The sequence below is a fragment of the Apus apus genome, chromosome 18 (genome assembly GCF_020740795.1).
Source record: "Apus apus isolate bApuApu2 chromosome 18, bApuApu2.pri.cur, whole genome shotgun sequence".
Taxonomy (NCBI): domain Eukaryota; kingdom Metazoa; phylum Chordata; class Aves; order Apodiformes; family Apodidae; genus Apus; species Apus apus.
This window is the reverse complement of record NC_067299.1, coordinates 8,428,850-8,448,739: the sequence shown is the minus strand read 5'-3', so window position 1 is coordinate 8,448,739 and position 19,890 is coordinate 8,428,850. Positions and strand designations below refer to the sequence as shown.

General features: G+C 46.8%; 1 protein-coding gene across 5 annotated transcripts in view; it reads right to left on the bottom strand.

Moving 5' to 3' along the window:
* Window positions 1–19,890, bottom strand: part of CLIP2 (CAP-Gly domain containing linker protein 2) — a 93,791-nt gene that overhangs the window by 62,249 nt on the left and 11,652 nt on the right. For 3 of the 5 annotated variants that reach the window (XM_051635741.1, XM_051635744.1, XM_051635745.1), the window contains exon 1: window positions 13,278–13,346. The gene's annotated coding sequence lies outside the window, so the exon portion shown is untranslated. Of the gene's footprint in view, window positions 1–620; window positions 735–13,277; window positions 13,347–13,635; window positions 13,767–19,890 lie in introns of those variants that run through there. The other 2 variants (XM_051635742.1, XM_051635743.1) reach the window with 2 other exon arrangements.

The window sequence follows — 19,890 nt, the reverse complement described above, 5'->3', positions numbered from 1 at the left end:
TGCTTACGAGAAGCAGGATGCTCAGACCACATCACCAGCAGCAGGAACAATGGACAAGAACAAGTTCTTGTTAAGAAAGAGAGAGAACAGCCTTCCTGTGACACAGCCAGTGAGGACCAGATGCTGTCAGAGCTGGACAGGAGGCTGCAGTCCAGCTCTGTTTAGCATAAAATAGGGAGAAAAATATCAGAATCAGGAGGTGAGAAACACTCATCAGCCTGGTTCCTTCTATCTGCCAAGCTATCAGACATGGCTCTCCCACCCACTCCATCTTATATGACACATTTTGCCCAGGGTAGCTTTGATTTTACAGAACAACTTGATTTCTAGCACTTGTGCTGCCAGGTGATGAGATGCCACCCCCATCCCATCACCTTCAACGTGAAGGTTTGCTCTCTTCACAACAGGCACTTACTCCTTGATTTACACATCTCATTCCCTGGTCCTACCTCTTGGTTACAAGGCTTGATGCTGTACTTGCAATTAAGCATGTTTGATAAAACATGATGGCTGTATGAATTCACACATTTGACAGTTTTTCAGGTCTCTGCTAGAGGGACTCTCTGGATCCCTAACTTTGCAGCCAGAACCACATAAACTTCCTATATTTTGCTGCTCACCTGTGAAGAGACAGGGGACTTCAGTTCATTCCATCTCCACTACCATTATCCCTGAAGGTCAGCTGGCCACACCAGTCACAGGATATTGTGATCTTCTGCTCCTTCTCAGGATGGCTGGGGTTTATTTTTTATGCAGGGGGGGAAGAAATAAGAGGAAATGCATTCCCACTGTATAAAGATCTCTGCCAGAAACCTTTATGCAAACACATTTGCTTTCAACGTACTAATGCTGAAAAACAAAGGAACTCCACAGCTAACTAAGCTGCCCTCTGAACAGATAGTTCCTTTTATCCAGAAATACAGTCACCACGACTAGTTCATGGCCACGTGAACCAGGGGCTCCACACCACACACCAAATTCAAACCCTTCTGAAGTGCATCCTGGCCAGACACCCCCTGCCTGCCACACTCCAAACATCTGATGGGATTTAACTCACCTACCTGAAGTTCATCCTCATCTCCAAGAGCTGCAGAACAACCACAGCCAGGATACAGGGGTGACTGCCTTAGTGTATACCTGCACACTCCCTAGCACACAGGGAAATGAGGATGAACTTGGGAGCATTTTACTATAAATACAGTTTGTTAAAAAGATATAGATAAAAATAAACACCTGGGACATTTTTAAAGAAGTCTACACCTGCTGCTAGGTACTCCTCCTCTGTCACTGGTTTATCCCCCACCTCAACATAAAAATATAGAAGCAGATTTTCAGGAAGCTCTGAAGGCCAAGCATGGACCTCTTCTGAATCACACCATCAGGTCAGTCATCTTCCCTACCCAGAGCAGTGCTGCACAGACATCCAAGTCCCATGTTGCTGTCCAACTGAGTGCTGCAGCTTTTGCACTCCAGAAACATCCTTGGCCTGGGACACAGGCCAATATCTCCACAGGCACTGCCCTGCTCCATTAGAGATAACAAGTTGTCCTGAACTCCTCTATCATCCCCTCAGCATCCCAACAGGCTCTAAAAACAAAGCCCTTCTGAAAAAAAATAAAAAATATCTGTTTCCAGCAGCAGACACTGAACACAGGCAAAAATGATGCCACATGTGGTGTAAGAAACATGATTAATCTTCTCCTTCCTACTCCCTATATTACCTGCCCAAGCTGCAAGCTTTGCCTTCCTGTATAACTTCATGGGAATGTGATTTTCCCCAGACACACTGTAAAAATAAACCCATCTGCTCCAGTGGATACTCCAGGGCCACCATCTCTGCTGATTTTGGTTTTCTGCCTTTTCCAAGATGACATATTAACAGGATTTTCTAGATCTCTGCCAGATTCTTCTTGCAATCTTCTCAGACTGGGATGAATGGTTCTGTCTGTTCCCACAACCAAGAAAAGCATCCCAGGAATGCACAATATTAAAGCCTGCTTCAAAAGACCAAAACATTCTGTTCTCCATCTTTCCATCAGAAGAAGTGGACAGCTAGATCTGAGTCACCTGGGCTCTGATTCAAAAAGGGAAACAGTGCTCAACTAAGTACAGATGTACGTCCAAAAATTGCTTAGACCAGGAGAAATATATCTGGGCATGCAAGTATCCACAGTGCTGGCCAGGCATCAGAACAGCACACACTAAAAACAGAAAAAACAACTGGAGGTGTTTGGACTTCCATTATTTCTCAGAGGTGGAAGGGGAATAACACAAAAGAGGGGTTGGAATGGAAAGCTTTTGTCAGTCTTGGCAACAAAGCTTATCCTGAAGTTTCTCTGCTCCATCCATCCCTCCTACCCTCCATAAGGCCCACAAGTCCTTGCTTGTCATGTGGGAGATCATCCCATTCAAGATGGACATAAGCAACAAAACAGACTCCCAAATCCAGAACACTCCCAGGAGCCCTCATGGGTATATGCCAATCTAAAGACCTGCTCACCTTGACATTCTGAGTGAAACAACTGCAAGACACTGGAACAGGTTTCCAGACACCAGATTGAGCTGGCCTGAATCCCACCCTGTGCCTGGTGCTTCCTTCTGGATGGATATAGAGGCAAGAAGGGTTTACTCAACACTTTTCCCCAGGGAGAGCACAGGGGCTTCATGGCAAGTGCAGATCCCAGAGGAGTTTAGACCAGCTGTATCTGAACACTGCTGGAACAGTTGGGTTTATACAATATTTTGTGGGGAAATAACTCTATTTCTTAAAATTAAATACAGCACAAAAAGTGAGTACCAAAACTTAGGTTTCTAATTTTCTAAATTTGGAAATCCACATGTAAGAAATGAAATTTGAAGCCTGCAGGCACGTGCATACCTCTGCAGGACAAGGACCCATAAAAAAAAAAAGGGTAAAGAACAGCATCTAGTTTCCAGACTAAAGGTGGTCATGTTGCACAGAAGGTTAATGATAAACAAAGGCAATGCAAGAAGCAGCAAACTGTTGTGGGTTTTTTTAAACAATCTTGACTTGTGCAAATAATTGGTGACTTCAAAGACAACTATTTGGATAGGGAAAGGTTTGCATAAGTCTGGATTTGCCTACTCCCATCTAAGGTAATCTTTTGAGAAGAAATTGTTTGTGCCACTAAAACACTCTGCCAGCTTTCCTCATGTTCATAGGAAGGATGAGGAACTCCAAGGCTTGGGATGCAGCTCTGTGGTGGCACATCTGCAGGGAATGCTTCAGCCATTTTCAGGGCTGTCACAAGACATGGTGGTGTGGCTGAACCTGCACAAAGACCCCTGCATTAGTAAAAAAAGACACTGCTTGGGAAGCCCAGGAATTCTGTCTGCAGCTGCTTTGTAATAACAGCGACTCCATAAGGAGCAGGGGAAAGTGCATTTTGCAAGGTAAATCCCCATCCTCTACAGGAAAGAGAAACAATCCCAAGTGCTGCCACACAATGTGCAGCTGGGGAAGGTCCAACAGCACTTTGGTTTCAATACATCCTTTGCACACGTGTTCAGGAGAGTTAAATATAAAAGCAGGAACTTAATTTTCTACTATGATCTGGCTTTGTATTTCAGAAAGAGTACAGAGCCTTGAGGTTTTTCTGGGTTTGGTACCCCAGCCTCTCTCATTCCAAAACCTCTGGGACTCTGGACAAGAGTGAACCTGCCTTAGCAGAGCTCAAGAACAAGCCCTGCTCCCCACAAAACCCACAGCTGCTCTTCCAGCAATTCCTCCTCACACGTGTCATGCTCCCCATGCAGGTTCTCTCACTGAAAACAGCATCACTGCTTGCAGGAACCTCCAGCATCAGGCACTGCAAATGTTGAGAACAATACCTGAAGGCCATCTACTCCTTGAAAACAGACTGCTTTGGTCCTCTGATGGCTGGAGGAGCCCTTTGCTCACTTCAACAATATACATACAGAATAATGGGAAAAAGCTTTTTAGAGCCAACTCCATTATTCATTTCTTAGGCCTTATATAAAACCTTTACTAGCCTAAAGATATTGATTTTTTTTTTTTTTTAAGTTATGTAAAGTGATTTCATTTCTTGTTTCCAAGCATTTGGTTGCACCCACTTCACATTTCCAAACTGTTCTGCACCTTTCCCACCCCCAGGAAAAAGAGATTTTCAAGCCATAAAGCTCTCTCTCCTAGAGCTGTTACACTGGGATACAGCACTGCCCAAATGACTGCATTCCAGAGGCAAGGACAGGCAAAACTTTGGTGCTCCAGGCTCATGACCCTGGCTGCAAAGACAGGCTTGGGAATTCTGCCTTGAAATGCAAATCCAAAGGTCAGCCTCAAACCCCTCAGTCTTCTGCGAAAGGGGCAGGAAATGAATCTGATCAACACAGAGATGGGATCTGATAAGGCCAAACCACAGCTTTGCTAATAGAGACAGAGATTATGCTGAGCTGAAAGGGCAATCTTATCTTTTAATTCCTTAAGATGTTCCATCCAACCCAAGGTAATCAAGCCATGGCCTTCTCACTTCTCTGATCAGTTACTCACAGAACATCAGGGGTTGGAAGGGACCTCTGAAGATCATTCAGTCCAACCCCCCTCCTAGAGCAGGACTGAAAAAAAAACAAAAACCAAACAACCAACTAGGACAGGTCACTCAGAAAGGCATTCAGACAGGCCTTGAAAGTTTCCAGAGAAGGAGACTCCCCAGCCTGTCTGGGCAGCCTGTCCCAGGGCTCTGTCACCCTCATAGGAAAGAAGTTCTTCATGTTGAGGTGGAACTTCCTGGGCTCCAGTTTGAATCCATTGCCCTTCATCCTGTCACAGGGCACAAGTGACAAGAGCTTGTCCCTGCCTTCTACTCCTTCCTACAAGGAATCAGAAACCTATTTCTGAAACACATGGGGGGAGGGCAGATCAGGATTAAACCCTTTTGCTTCATTGAAGTATAGAGGAAATAAGAGATGCTCATTCTTAATTAAGGGCACACTACTCTCCCAAGAAAACCTTCCCTTCTCCCATAGAGGGAATGGAGGGAGAGTATTTCAGGAACAAAAGAAAGGAGGGCATTGCCTTCAGCCACACACAGGGAAATCCAGGGAATCCCAGGATCCTCTGTCTGCCACCACGTTTTTTCTTCCTTGCAGCTGAAGAATTCACATGGAACCTCTGGCCAGGAAGCTTTGTTGCTACTATGTAGTCTCCCCTCATGTGTCTGAAAGGTTGTTAACCTCAGGAAACTTAACAGGCTTTTTTCTCCTCACTCAGGTTTTGCAATAAATTAGCACAGGATGCAAAGGGAAAGCCTAGAAGCCTTTTATTTTAAAACTTAGGTATTTTTAAAGCTAGTTCAAACAACTATGATAGATAAATCACCCTGTGACTTGCTTATAAAACAATGGTTATTAATGGAAGAATGTGCAAAAACATCCTGTTGCACTCTAACTAAAAACCACAATGTAAAAACCTGAGGCAAAGTAGAGGGAAAAAGCCACAAAGGACATTCAAGGAAGTCATCATATACAAACTGGGGAGTAATTATGGGCTTGCTGATGAGCTCACGCTCCCCATGCTGGCAAAATGCCTTCTGAAGACTGACACAGGAGATAGCAAACAGTTCTGCACCAATTGCAGAGCAAAGCTAGCTCTAATTTGTGGGAAAAATCCTGGGGATAATCTTGGATCTAAGAGCTTTTGCTTCCTGGAGTTAAGCCCTGGGGCAGGGGACAGTGTCCCTAGAGAAATGTATAGGGGCATGACACCAAAACTGCACAGCTGATGTGGGAAGGGAACAGAATATCCACAGAGGTTTCAGAACTCCAGGTCAATCCAGTGCTTACCCTGTTCCATTCCAGGAAAGGTTTCTCTACAATTCTCTGATAAAATCCCAGTTTCCTATTCTCAGAAACTGTTACTTGCTGTAAACAGTATCCAGAAAAGAAACAGGAGCAGAGCAGGCAGAAACAATGACACATGATAAATATATTCCATTGTAATGGCTTGGTATTTTACTAGTGGAGAAACAGTTTCTTTAATTAAATATGAGCTCCACAATAACTCAGCCATGCCAAGCAGCCTGTGCAGAGCTGCAGAAGGATCTGAACTTGTGGAATTTCCTGGCTTTTGACTGTTTGATTTAGCATAGCATTAAAGTTCACCCTGGCACTTAATCTGTTACTCACTGGAGCTCAGGCTAATGTACAGATTTTGATTTGTGCATTTCTGTAACCTAACCTCTGCCCTGGGCTTTGATTATGAAACAAAAACATGACCCAGGTCCCTCCCTCCCTGATTTTTTCCCCACCTTTTTTACAACCTGCACTTGCAATGAAGACTTCTTTGCAAGCCAGCCTTGGTTTGTAGACTGTAACTGGAAGGCTGGAGCAACAAAGAGCTGAAAATAGGAAACAACTAGTCTTGCAACTTTCTTCCCTTTCTCCTTGCACACTTAAGTTTTTTGAAACCAGGAATTCTGTTTTCATTTTGAGTGCAGTGTTATGACAGCCTGTCTGACGGCGCAGTTGTACCAGTTTAAACTTGCAGATGATTTTGTTAAAAGCAATGAAAATGGGAGTGGAATGCAACATGTTTCTGGTGTAAAAGACCTTGGGACGTACTGGGCTTGTTCTGAAGCCCCCACTGTGCTCCACTAATGCTGCCCAGTATCTACACAGGCCCTCGAGTGCCCTGGGAGAAGACATCATGTTAATGCAATCACAATTTGATGCAATTCCAGATGCAGTAAAACCTGGTCATTAAACAGGAACCAGAGCAAAGCCTTGCCACTGGCAGGTGTAACACCTGGTATAAAACCCCCTCAGAAGAGCTCCAACACAAACAATGTCCCATGAAGGGAAAACTGACTCTGCCTCTCCACAGGCTGCTGAAGCTTCAGGCAGGGATGCAGGACAGAAAGAGCCCACCCCACACCTGATGCAGCCCCTTTTCTTTAGTCATAAAACCACCTCACAAGATTTTTCACTCTTGCAGTTCTGCAGCGTTAGCTCTGCTGGCTGGGAGCCACTCCCACCAGTTGCCAGGTCAGATTTATTCAAGCCAACCTGCCCAGGTACCTCCTCTGCCCTTTGCACAACTCAGACATTTTCCCATTATGTCCAGCCCCCACGGGACAGCTTTGCTCTTTTTCCACCTGCATTATATCATTCTGAACAAGCAAAGCTCTCCTTTGAGAGGTTCTCAAAGGAACTCATTTCCTGGTTCATCTTAGGAGACCTTCTCTAAACCTCCATCACTTTCAGTCTGTTTTAGACACATACAACCCAGAATGCATGCTGCATCTCACCAGGCCTTGGACAAACTCTGTGCCAGACACTATGAACTAACTTCATTTCATTCCTTCAAACAAAGCAACTGTTCCTAAAAGCTGAAAGAGCAACTAACCCACCTGCTCGTGTCCCCTGGAGCACCCTTCTCCTCCTCCTCCTCCCTGCTGACCCACCAGCCTGCACTCAGCCTCCCACTTCAGCAGCTGAGAGAGGCTGTCACAGCACGGGCTGCACACATCTGGGCAAGGCTGTCAGTCCCTCCTCCAGCAGCAGCAGAGACCTGCCAAGAGTTGTACTGCTCCACAGCCTGGATTTCATCAGCATTTCCATCTACACACTACCATGCCATTGGGAAACACACATAGAGCAGGGCTTGATGCAGGCAGCCAAAAGGAGCAGGTCTGGCTAGACAGATTGGTGCCAAAATGGATGGCACACTCCCTGTCTCTGGAGAGGAGAGGGATGTGATGGGGTGAACCTGGCCTGTGGGCAGGTAGGCAGGACAGATGGATCAACCCACCACCCTCCTGGAGTACCACAGCTCCACATGTTCTAGCCAGAGCTTTACAGAGCCCCCACATGTCCCTGGCTGCTCCTTCACTTCTTACAGAAACGGGTTGTTTCTACACCACAAGTGTTGTTAATCCCTCCTCTAATGCAGGCAAGACCACAACCATGATTTTGTACAGAGACCCAGATATAATCTCATTTAGCCAAGCAAGTATAGAGTGGTTACAAGCAGCAGTCTGAGGACATTATGATGCAGAGCACTGGCACGATGGCTAACACAGACTGGTCCTGTATCAACCATAAAGGAAGAGCAACAAGCAAGTTCTCTCTTCTCCTAACAATGGCAATCCATGTTTCCAGCACCCCGAGGCAGAGTGTATCTTAGCACTCCATAAGCCTGAACCACATCATCACCCAAAAGCACCATTTGGCTTTGACATTTCCATGTCACTGTGCTGAAGTGCTCCCACACCTTCCCACCATCTAGCCACTCTGCTTCAGAGACAAGGAGGGGAAAAAGTGCTTGCAGATGCTTCAGAAACAGCAAGATTAACCTTGCATTGCTTATTGTCAGTATCATTTACTAGAAATATATGTATATAAATATGCATACAAACTTACTTTTTTTCCTAGAGAAAAAAACTTAGCAAGTTCAAAAAGCTACTTTGTAGATCCCAGTAAAAGTCAACATAAAGAGACGTGCAGAACATTAACTGGGTAAGGCAAAACAGCATATTCCACACAAGCCTGCCTTTTTGTGCTGTGTTTTCCATCATTAAATCTCCATTAGGAATGACTGGCAGATTGGTCATCAGCTAGAACATCCCAAAGTTACCAGTTGGGAAACAGAAGTCCAGAGGGGGGGGGCGGAAAAGCACTTACTCCAGGTTGCAGTGACCTACTCCAGTTTGCACAGTAAGGAACTCAGTTATAAAACAACTAGTTATGCACTAAATATAGCTGAGGAGCAGCCTGTAACCACTAGCTTCACGTGGAGGGCTGAGGAGAGCCCCTGAGGTGGTATAGAACACAATATATGACAGCCAAATATGAAGCTAAAAAGCCCATTAAACACATCTCATGACATAAGTGCCTCTCGGCATCTTCCAGGAGAGGCCTCTTTTTCTAGGGAGGTTTGTTCCCCAGCCAGGACACCCAGGGGATGTGCTCACAGGTCACGAATGGGAATATTTGCAAAGGATGGGAAAGTGCTGCTTGTTTCAACAGGCAGCTGCTTTTTGAGCCTGTCAGGATGACTGAGAAGTTCCCAGCACTAATTGGCGGACGCAGAAGTTTTCAGAGCATGATGCAACAGATAAAGGGGGGAGGAAAATGTCAAAGGCAGAAAAAGAACAGGCCAGGCAGAGAAAGCCTTTGTTAGTGACTATGCCAGAAGTTGGTGCCTTGGTTTTGAAGCCTTGCCCTGCTCCTCCAGAGGAGCAGAAGAACCTGATGCTGCAGAAGAAATGGTGCTGGCTTTGTCAATGGAACACCTTTGTCCAGCAACAGGCAGACACACAGTGACAATGACAACAGAGGGGAAGACACACTACACAGTTCTAACTGCAGCATGATTCAAACTGAGCTAGACTGCCAGTGGAGGCTGCAGAAACTCCCTCATTTACTTTTAATGACCAAGATGAGGACAGCCCTAACCTGGACAGACAGATGGAGCAGATGACCTCTTGAAGTTTCTGTCACCCCTAATATTTCTGAAGTCCTGTCAATGTAACCAATACCCACAGGGCCTTTACTACACTACTACTTACTACACCTTACCAAGGTACAACAGGATTAATTTTGACCAAGAGCTCTGGCACAAGCAATACAATTTTATTTGCATTACCTTTTTTAACAAACTGGGTGGGAGGGGGAGAGCACAGGAAAGGGATTAAAAAGCACCATAAAAGTGATTAGAGTTCCAAGATCCAAATATCCAACATCCACAGAGCATTTCATTGACAGACCCTCAAAGGAGGTGAGAACTCATCCATTTTGTACCTGGGAGGAACAGACACAGAGAAGGAAAAGATTTTTCCCAAGGTTACTCAAAAACAGTGGTAAAGATGGATAATTGCCCAACTCTGCTCAACATCACTATCTCTCTGAATATCCAACACATCAAAGGATTTGGGAAGTCTTTCTGGAGTGTTTACTTTATAGACACAAGAGTATAAATATTTTTCAAAAATAATCATTTGGCTTTCCCAGGCACAAATGGAGTTATCAAGGGAGTGGACATCAGAGTTCAGAACATTAACTCTCAAAATAGACCAAAAAAAACTTTAGATTCCCTTTTGTGCTTCAGCACAGACAGGGATGAGGAGATGGGATGTCATGGCTGGCTCAGAACTCACAGCAGGGCATCTCCCTACTCTGTGCCTCATTTCTCTACAAATATCCAGGAGGGCAAACTCTAGCATAATGAAAATAAGACTGGAAGTATCACCTCATTCCAGTCAGCAACATATTTCATTCCATCATCCTGAAGTTAAAAGAAAAAAATTAAACTGTGACAAGAAATTATAATAATGGCTTTATCTCTTCACACACCTTTGTTCATGCTGAGTCTGAAACAGCCATGGCTCTTTTACAGACACAGTTTGACTCAGTTAGGAGATAACAAAAAGTATGCCACTGCATGGGAATGAATTCCAAGAAGTCTGATGCGGAAATATTGTGGGTTTGGGTTTTTTCTAAATGTTGTTCCTTTGGATTTTTTTTCAGGAATAGCAGTAAGTATCAGTTTAAGGTGCCAGACTCAGAGTCACATGCAATGAAGTCATTTTTCCACTGGTAGCTACAGCAAGAGCTGCTGCACAATAATAAAAGAGCAAGAAATTAAATCCAGCTATGAGGAGAGTGAATTTGGTTTGTCCTGTTTAGCACTGCAACTCAACAAAGTACAAGAGACAAACACAGCACACAGGGTCCTCTCAGCAGAGCAGAGGGAAAGGCTCTGGGAGCACCATGGCACTGCAGAAAGAGACTTTGTACAATGATGCTCTGCCTGATCCCTGGGTTTCTTTGTCAGTATCCATCTCAGAGATGAGAGCTTTCAGGAAGGATGGGAAGGACACCCAGCCACGTGGAGACTGCAGGACTAGATTCAGGGAGATCAAGACCAATTCCTTTCTCTAACTTGGGCTTCTGGAATGACCTTGGACAGTTTGTCCTCTTCACTCAGCAACTTACCTAATGTGGTTGTTTTAGAAAACTGTTCAGTAAAAAAAAACCACAAAAATCCCAGTCTTGCTGGGGTCTGACATCACCAAAGTGCTCTCCCAGGTGAACAAGACCTGAAATTCTACTGTAAATATCACAAGAACAGCAATAAAAGAACAACAGCAAGAGATTGCTGTCTGTCTTTAACTCAGAAACAGGGCAACAGAAAACATGCTTTCTTGCCCCATGTCAGCAGCTTCCTTGGTTGTTCTTGTGCTGGACCCCTTGGGAGATGGAGGGAGAAAGGGGTTACAAGGTATTTGTAAAAAGATATTTAGGAAAAACAGATCTCCCTACAAATATCTAGAGCTATGTCTATCAATAAGTGCATACCAGTGTCTAACACAGGTTGGCAACAAGTCATTTTCAGGCCTAGCTGCCTGTACCTGGGCTTTCCCAGGGCTTTAAAAGTATATAAACCTTGCCATGCATCATGTGCACTCTACAAAGTGCATCCCACGTAACTGGGGGATGGAACTTGCTTTATATATTGCCTCTTGTCCTCACTAAAATTATGACTCCCCCAGTTTAGTCATTTCCCCAAGTTTCATGGATAGAGGAGGCATTTTGATAAATAAAACCAGCAACCTCAATCAGGAGGTAGAATCCATGCCCTTACCTGTTCTAACCACCCGGTAACAAAAGGGAAGAGCTGGCATAGAGCCCTTACAGAGTTGCATCCCTTGACACTGGAAGATCCCTCTCTGGGTTCCTTAGCCTTTCTTCTGCCAGAGCAAAAGCACAAGTGGGGAGAAGGAGGAAACACATCAGGAACTGCTACTTGCTGGAGTGAATTATGGCAGCCTCCAAGACTAGAGGTGGGAGGGAGCTGAGCTGAAGAGCAGCACACACCAAGCCTTGGCCTCAGTAGATAATCCACTCCACGTTTATCCTTAGAGCATCTTCTGAAACACACCAGTTTTCCCTTAATTCAAGGCAGGCCCCACACGAGTGCTCCTGAGATGACAGACTGGTTCCAGCACAGCTCCTCTCTGATGTGCCTGTGATGGCTGGTGCTAATGTTTTAACTTGTGGCTTGTCTCAGAGCTGAGCCTTTGAAGCCCTGTGTTCTCCATGATTTCTGGCAGGCACAGTGACACCTTTTCATGAGAACACAGCTGTTTGATGCAGACTCTCTCCTCCTTCCTAGCCCTGGCAGGCTGCAACAGCAGGCATATCATTCCTTAAATTGCCAAATCCCCGTCCCAAGTTTAAGAACAGGCAGCAGCACCATGTTTAAAGCATCACCTCCCCAGCAACGAAGGGGCAGGACTGACCTGTGCTCATTAAAGGGGCCCTGTGGGAGCACCAGTGGGTAGAGGATGCTGCCCAGCAGGGCAGGGGCTGAGGCCGGCAAGCCTGGTCAGGCACTCTCAATAGATCTCTGCTCACACACAGACCAATTTTATTTTCCAAACTGCAAGTCACCCTCAAGGAAACCCTTCTAGCCAACAGTCACAGATGGGCTGGTGAAACTTGACATCCATTCCAGCAGGATGGATTTCTGAGACAAGGTTTGCAGGCCTGGGAGACTGACGCCCAACGGAGCAGCAAATAACAGTCGGTGCTGACACAGGGCTTTGTCTGCAGCCTGCCTAGGTACCCTGGGATCACAGCGCCTGCCTCCATCCCTGGATGCTTCCCCAGCCAGCCCACTAGCTGGTTTGCAGCGGGAGATGCCAAGGGCAGAGACCTGCTCCATCCAGCCCAGCAGGACCTGGGTGCAGCAGCCCGACCCGGCTGGGCCTCGGGAGCACACCTCCCTGCTGCAGACAAAAAGCCCAGCACAGCCCGCAGCACCTAGCTCCTGCTGACACCGGGATCCTTCAAGAAGGAAAACCCAGAGAGGAGACCCAGCCCAGCCAGCAGCTCAGCTTCCCCAAAAGACAAAAGAAAACCTTCCTCCCGCTTCCAAACCGAAACCCGCCGGGCACGGAGGGATCGGTGCTGACACCCGCTCCCATCTCCATCTCCCCAGCATCAGGCCCCTGCCTCCCCAGCCGCTCCCTTTGCCGTGCGCGACCCGAGGGCTGTCCCCGCGGGGGGGTGTGAGCCCCCAGCCCCCCGAGCCGGGGCTGCCCCGCCGCTCCCTCCTCCCGCAGCACGGACAATGCTGGTGGCCGAGCCTCCTTCAGGGAGACCGGGACGGCGCTGACAGCGCCTCCGACCCCTCTCTCCTCCCTCCCCACCTCCATCCACCCTCTCCTTTGTTGCCGGGATGGGGTGGGCTCCCCGTCCGTGTGTCCCCCCCGCCTCCTCCCTCCTGTCCTTACCCTCTCCCAGCCCGCCGGGGAGCGGCACGGAGCGGGGCGGGCTCCTCGCTGCCACCGCAAGCTGCAGCCTCTGGCAGGCGGCCGCTCTGCCACTCCCTGCGAGGGGCCGGGCCGGGAAAGGAGGGAGGGAGGGAGGAAAGGAGGGAGGGAGGGAAGGAAGGAGGGAAGGATGGAGGCGGGAGCTCGGGGTCGGGAGCGGGGCCGGTCCAGCCGCCCGCGCCAACAAAGGAGCCGCCCCGCACCGAAATCCTCCTGGTTGCCGAACCTCGGCGCCGCCGGCAGCAGGGCGGGAGGGTGGAAAAGCAGCCCCCCCCCCCGCCTTTAAAAACAAAATAAAGGGAATGAAATTGAAGTTCACCTTATTTTTTTGTTTTGTTTTGCTCGGCGGAGCTGCGGCCTGGTCTCCGGGAAGGGGGAAGCTCTCGGAGCACACCTGAATGGAAAGATTGGATTGATTCGAGAAGGGCAGGGAGGAGCTGGAGGTGCCTCCTGGAAATAAAAAAAAAGGAGAGAGCCCTGATTAGCACGCAAAGAGAAAACACCTGCAGCCTTGGAAACGGATTCATTCGAAGCCAGGAAGGAGTAGGCTGAGCTGACAGTCATCGCTGGCCCCTTGGTCACCCCCAGAACCCTGCCTGGGCTGACACGAGATGGAGACACAACAGTGCAGGGTCATATCTAGTGCTTACTCCCTGAGATTGCATCTTTAATTCACACAGGAGAGGAACTGCTTCGTACAAGGGCCACAGCTCCACCCCATGTACTTCACCAGCTTTACAGACAGCCCAGATCACCCAAAGGGCCATAATTTTGCACCTCAGGCACGACGGAGGAAGGCCCCAGGCCATGTGGTGACACAGGAGGATCCCACCTGGCAACAGGCCTGAAATGTGGTTCTGTGACTCTGTGTGGGCCTGGGAAAGCACAGCAGAGGCACCAGCAGCAAAGCAGAGAAGTTTTCCATCTCACAGAAGAGAAGCCAAAGCCAAGAGAAGTGAAACGGCTGGTCTGAGCCAAAAATAGAACCTGAAGCACCTGACTCTGCTTCAACTGTTAGTTCACTGTCTTTCCCTGGCATCTTCCCTACATCCAAGCCAAGCTTTGCAGTTCTGGATACAGGCTTTTTTGCCTCCTCCCCAGTCTGTAGTTGCCTAGGGAGACAGTGTGTCTCCAGGAGAAGAACTACAGGAGAAGGTGCCTACTGAATCAGGCCCTGGACTCCAACAGGAGGGCTCACTTCTCCATCCAGCTTCAGCCCTGGTTTGCCACCTCTGCCAGTTTCATCCTTCAGTGGGAGTTTCTTTCCTTATCACAGTGATGATGGAGGGATGATGGAGCCTGACCTCCTTTTGCAAGTTCCAGAGAGACTAATGAGAAGCATTCCATGCAGCCATGCATTTCATAAGAAGGAGTGTAAATTTAAAGCAGTTTTGAAAAAAATAAAATAAAATAAAATAAAAATAAATCCTCCTTAATGTTTCCAGGTGCCTTAGGGTAGGATTTTGAAATGTGTTATTACTCAGAAGTGAAACCTTCTCACAATGTTATGCTGTATCTTATATAAGCTAATTTGTTCTCATTACAAAACCATCCATATAAACGTTTAACTGACAGCCCAGTGGTACCAGAAAGAAGGTCAGCAAGTCTGGGGTTATATTTTGCCTGTCTGTGGTGCACTGCTCCCCACCTTCAGCCTCCAGCTGCTGCAGGATGGGGGCTGGGGCTGCACTGCCAGCTACCTTACAGTCACATCCTGGGCTGCATCAAAAGCAGCGTGGGCAGCAGGTCAGGGGAGGGGATTCTGCACCTCTGCTCTGCTCTCCTGAGACCCCACCTGGAGAACTGGGTCCAGCTCTGGAGCCCTCAACACAACAGGAACATGAAGCTGTTGGAGCGAGTTCAGAGAAGAGCCACAAAAATTATCTGAGGGCTGGAGCAGCTCTGCTCTGGAGACAGGCTGGGAGAGTTGGGGTGTTCAGCCTGGAGAAGAGAAGGCTCCAGGGAGACCTTAGAGCATGTTCCAGTGCCTGAAGGGGCTCCAGGAAAGCTGGGGAGGGACTGTTTACAAGAGCTTGTAGCAATAGGACGAGGGGCAATGGCCTTAAACTAGAGCAGGGCAGATTTAGATTAGACAGTAGGAAGAAGTTCTTTACAATGAGGGTGGTGAAGCACTGGAACAGGTTGCCCAGAGAGGTGGTGGAGATCCCATCCCTGGAGACATTCAAGGTCAGGCTTGAGGTTGGCTGTGAGCAACCTGACCTAGTTAATAAAGTCCCTGTGCACTGCAGGGGAGGTTGGACTATATGACCTTTAAAGGTCCCTTCCAACCCCACACATTCTATGATTCTATGACAAGCTGGCACGTTTCTCTTTGCTTCTCCATTTCAGCAGCAGAAGTATTGAACTTCACAAGAATTTTCCAATTTGATTTCTTCTACAGAACTCAGTCATCCCAAGAGCTCTGTGTGCAGTCACATATTGAAATGACTGTCATATTTTATCTAGTAGTGACTCAAGGCTCTTGTGCCTGGTCTGCCCACCAGGTTTCCCCCATGCTCATGTGTTCTGCAATGCTGATGCAAAACCAAGAGGAGAAACGAGCCCACTGGCTTCAATAAGATAAAGCTAGAAAAATTTCACAGCCCTTAAGTAATTTCCTTGAATAATTTTGACAAATCTGCACCTCTGATTAAACTTTCTCAAGGGAATGTTCAGGGAGAGAAGGAAAGGTCACCCGGGGCCTGAACACTCGTGGTGATGCGGTGGAAGTAGCTAGAATCTGTGTCTTTGCCATCAAGTGCTCTCCCACAAAGCTACCCCTCAGCTTTTGTTGTACCTGTTTTCACAGCCAAAGCTTCAGGAGGAAAAGAAACGTTGAGATCCCATCATTCTGCAGAATGGCACTGCTGCTTCCCAATAACCAGCTGTTTATCCACAAGGCTGTGTGCAGGCAGACAACCCTGCACTGAGGATCCCAGCCAGGGAGAAGCAGAGGAGACACTTTCTCAGCCTCATGTATATGAGAACTTGTTCATTTTAGAGAGGTGAGCAGAGCCATGACTTTCAATTAAATCATTCTATGTGGGAAGCTGGTATGCAATCTGACATTTCTGGGCTACCACATTTGCCTGATAAACCTCTTGCTATATAGTACCCTCCTATTTGATGGGTATGATATCCATTTTGTTTTGAAAAGAGGCTTCTCACAGACAGTCAAAACTGTCTCCACTTGGCTGGTCCATTATTCTGATTTGTTGAGTAGTTGCACTAACTGTTGGGGTCACTAAAAAGCTTCACAGCTGTTTTCTTTTACATTTTCCTGACAGACTGAAGCATGACACAATGGAATGTAAAAACCCAGGGAATACTCACACACGCGTCTAGGGAATCAAAAAGAGTGAACGTTTTGTGCTCTGCTGTTATCTATGTTGTTTGAGTAGATTAGAAATGGCCAGAGTATTCAAGTACCTTTCCATTTTATGAGCCAGGAGCTGGAGGTGAAGCATCTCTCCTCAAAGAGCTGATGAAACACTTGATTTGTCACCTACCAACAGGTTAGACTTCCTAAAGCTCTGATCCTGTAGTTCTCCCCCAAAGGCAGTGACATTTAAAGGCTACAGGCCACATGAAGAGGACCCTAGAAATCAATAAAAGTTTCAGAGTTCATTCCTTTCAGCCTTTTCCCTGAGGAATCCCTGCCAACTCTATCCCTTTGCCCTGTCAAAGTACTATGGGAACTGAGTGGTGGCAGAAACAATGGTTAAAAACACTGTACAACTCCACTCCTCTCACCTTGCAGTGATGTGATTTCCATCATCCCAGAGATGCAGCCACAAAAAGAGCTCAAGTTCTCACTGTTCACTCAAGCTGACAGCATAAATAGTCTGCTGCACTTGGGGACAGAGCACAAGATTCCAGCCTTGGTGGGAGAAACAAGATAAAAGCAGTGATTTACAGAAAAGCTGTTTGGTTGTTGTTGTTTTATTACAGAGCTACTGAAAGAACTTCTTGAGGATCAGTGACTGCTTTAGGCCTTACCCACTCTAGGCCAAGACTAAAGTTCAGAAACTTCTTGTAAACAGCTTTTAAGCTGTTTAGATCTTGCAGAGTTGCAAGGATCCAGCCAATGTTTTCAGGCATTTGTTATCCAACTGAGAGCCACTGCAAAGCCTCTAATATCCAGCAGATTCTGTTGCATGTCCTTAGGTGAAAGAAACCTCTCATCTACCTACAGATGAGCCAAATTTCTAGACTTCCTATATAATGCATGCTGGCACTGGGGTGCAATTCCCCTCATCATATAGCAGACATCTAAAATGGATTTAATTGCTCTCTAACAATGCCTGCTTCCATCTGTGAACTACAGGAGTAGTCAAGAATTAGGCCAAACGAGATGTGTAGAGTGAAGTGATATCAATTCCACTCATCTTCCTTCCAGAAATGCTGAGCACAGATGATGATGCTTACTTAGGTGCACGTAGATCAGACATGTGTTAGGTACATTCTTGCCTGAAGGCCTCAATTTGTCCTGTTTCACTGGAAGGAATCAGAGTGTTGGCCATGACTCAACAGGGGCAAGATCTGGCTCCAGGACCCTTCAGGGGAGGACATGTGGCTTGTAGAGTGTGCTGAAATGTGCTCTGAAAGAAGGCTTTCCACCAGGTTGGTTGCTGTGTGTTCCTACACACTTGTTACCATAAAAGAAAGTGTGGGTGGAAATATGTTGAAGGATCATGGCACTTCTCATTAATTATGAAGACCAAGAGGAGCTCTTACTGATTTTTTAGTGTACTTCCTAGCCTGAAATTAATGCATTAACTGTTCCTTAAACTTCAATCATCAGTATAATTTAATCATTAGCACAGTCTGGTTCCTGTTCTGCTCCATTCACCAGGTGAAGCTGCAACCTACTTGGTAAAGCCTCTGGTGATCCTCTGTGTCCCCCTGGACAGCTCAGTGTGTCCTCAGGAAAACACAAGTGGACAAAGATGACTCATCATGAGGCAACTCTGCATGTTTCCAGTTCTCAAAGCATCAGCACCAGTTCTCAAAGCACCAGCGGTTTGCAAACCATACAAGCTCTGTCTCCATGCACTGCAAATCAAAATTACTTCTAGCTAGCTTACTATCTTTCACTGTATGTCAAAAAATCATTCCCCTCTTCTGCTGCTGCTCCAAGTAAAAGCCACCAGACCTTTCTCATTGGTGCCAGGGCTGTGAAGATTTATTGTTTTCTCTGACCTTGCCAAACAGGGTCTGTAACAAATTTGAGCCAGCCTGTGCTTTATGAAACAAAATCAGTTTATTGTCCTGTTGTTTAGGCCATGACACAAATAGTATTTCAGACCAAACAGAAGCACCAGATGTTTTCTACCAGAGCTACAGAATGTGCAGCATCCATGAGAGAGCCCCGTTTCCTTTGCAGGAACTGGAGCACATTAGAAGATCTAAGATGAGGGGTGGGAGCCAGGATGAAAAACCCTCCTGTCTGTGCCCAGAAGCTGAAAGAAGATTTCTGTACCTGGAACTGAAGCTGTGCTTATTGGGGATCGAAGGAAAACCAGCTCCCATTTTGACACTCATGAAAAGCCAGACTTGTAAAATGTCTTCAGCAGGCACTGCATGGAGGTAGGTACTGACCCCTGAAACATCCAGTCCTGCCACTTGAGGTTCCTTGCCTTTAATTCCCCATGTTAGAAATGAAATGTAGTGTTGTTTTCACATCCTAGGGTTAGAAGCACATTGTTGGGTTTTTTTTTATATATACCCTAGTATTAGGAATATAATAGTTTAAGAGAGAAGTGAGATACCTGCACATTCCAATGACACCTGGGGTGGTTTATGGTCCAAGAAGCTGAGGGACTGAACTGGGCTCCATCTGGGGATCCGAACACGGAGCAGGATTTATGGCCAAGATCAGACCCAACAAAGCCACTTCTATCTTGCTCCTCGGGGCAGGATGACACCAGTGGGTATAGATCATGTTGGTGATTGGGAAGGCAGCCAAGGGGGCAAGAAAGGTCAGAATTATACCTTAAAAGGTAAAAAGTACCTGCTAGAATGGAATGTGTGAACAGGGGCGGGAAACTTATGGGATCATTAGAAGCGTGGGATGGGCTGTAAACCCTGGAGTGCCCAGCCAGGGGGGAAACAGGGGAGGGAACTTTGCTTTGGGAATAGGGAATACAAACCCTTATTCACCTCCCTATGGGTGTGCCTGCTTGTTTAGGTCACCCATTCTTGCAAGAGTGTAAATAACCTGTGCTGTGCTGAAGGATCCATTTGGGCCTGTTCATTGGCGCCACAAACGTTTCTCCCAGGCAGCAAGGCAAGGCTATTCCCTGCAAGCCACCAACACTGGCATTGAACATAAGGCACACTTTCCCAGAAGATCCCAAAGCACACCTGAAACAATCTTAAGAATTTGCAGATGAGAAAATCAAAGTGTAAAGATGTTTACATGACTGACAGTCCCCTGCAAGGTCACCTACAGTCCAGGAATTCCCAGTCATCACAGTGGCTGACCAGGTAGCTGCCCCCAGCCAGCACTGGCTGCATTAATGAGCTCTGCTAGAGCTGTGCTGGCACCAACCAAGGTGTGTAACATCAACAG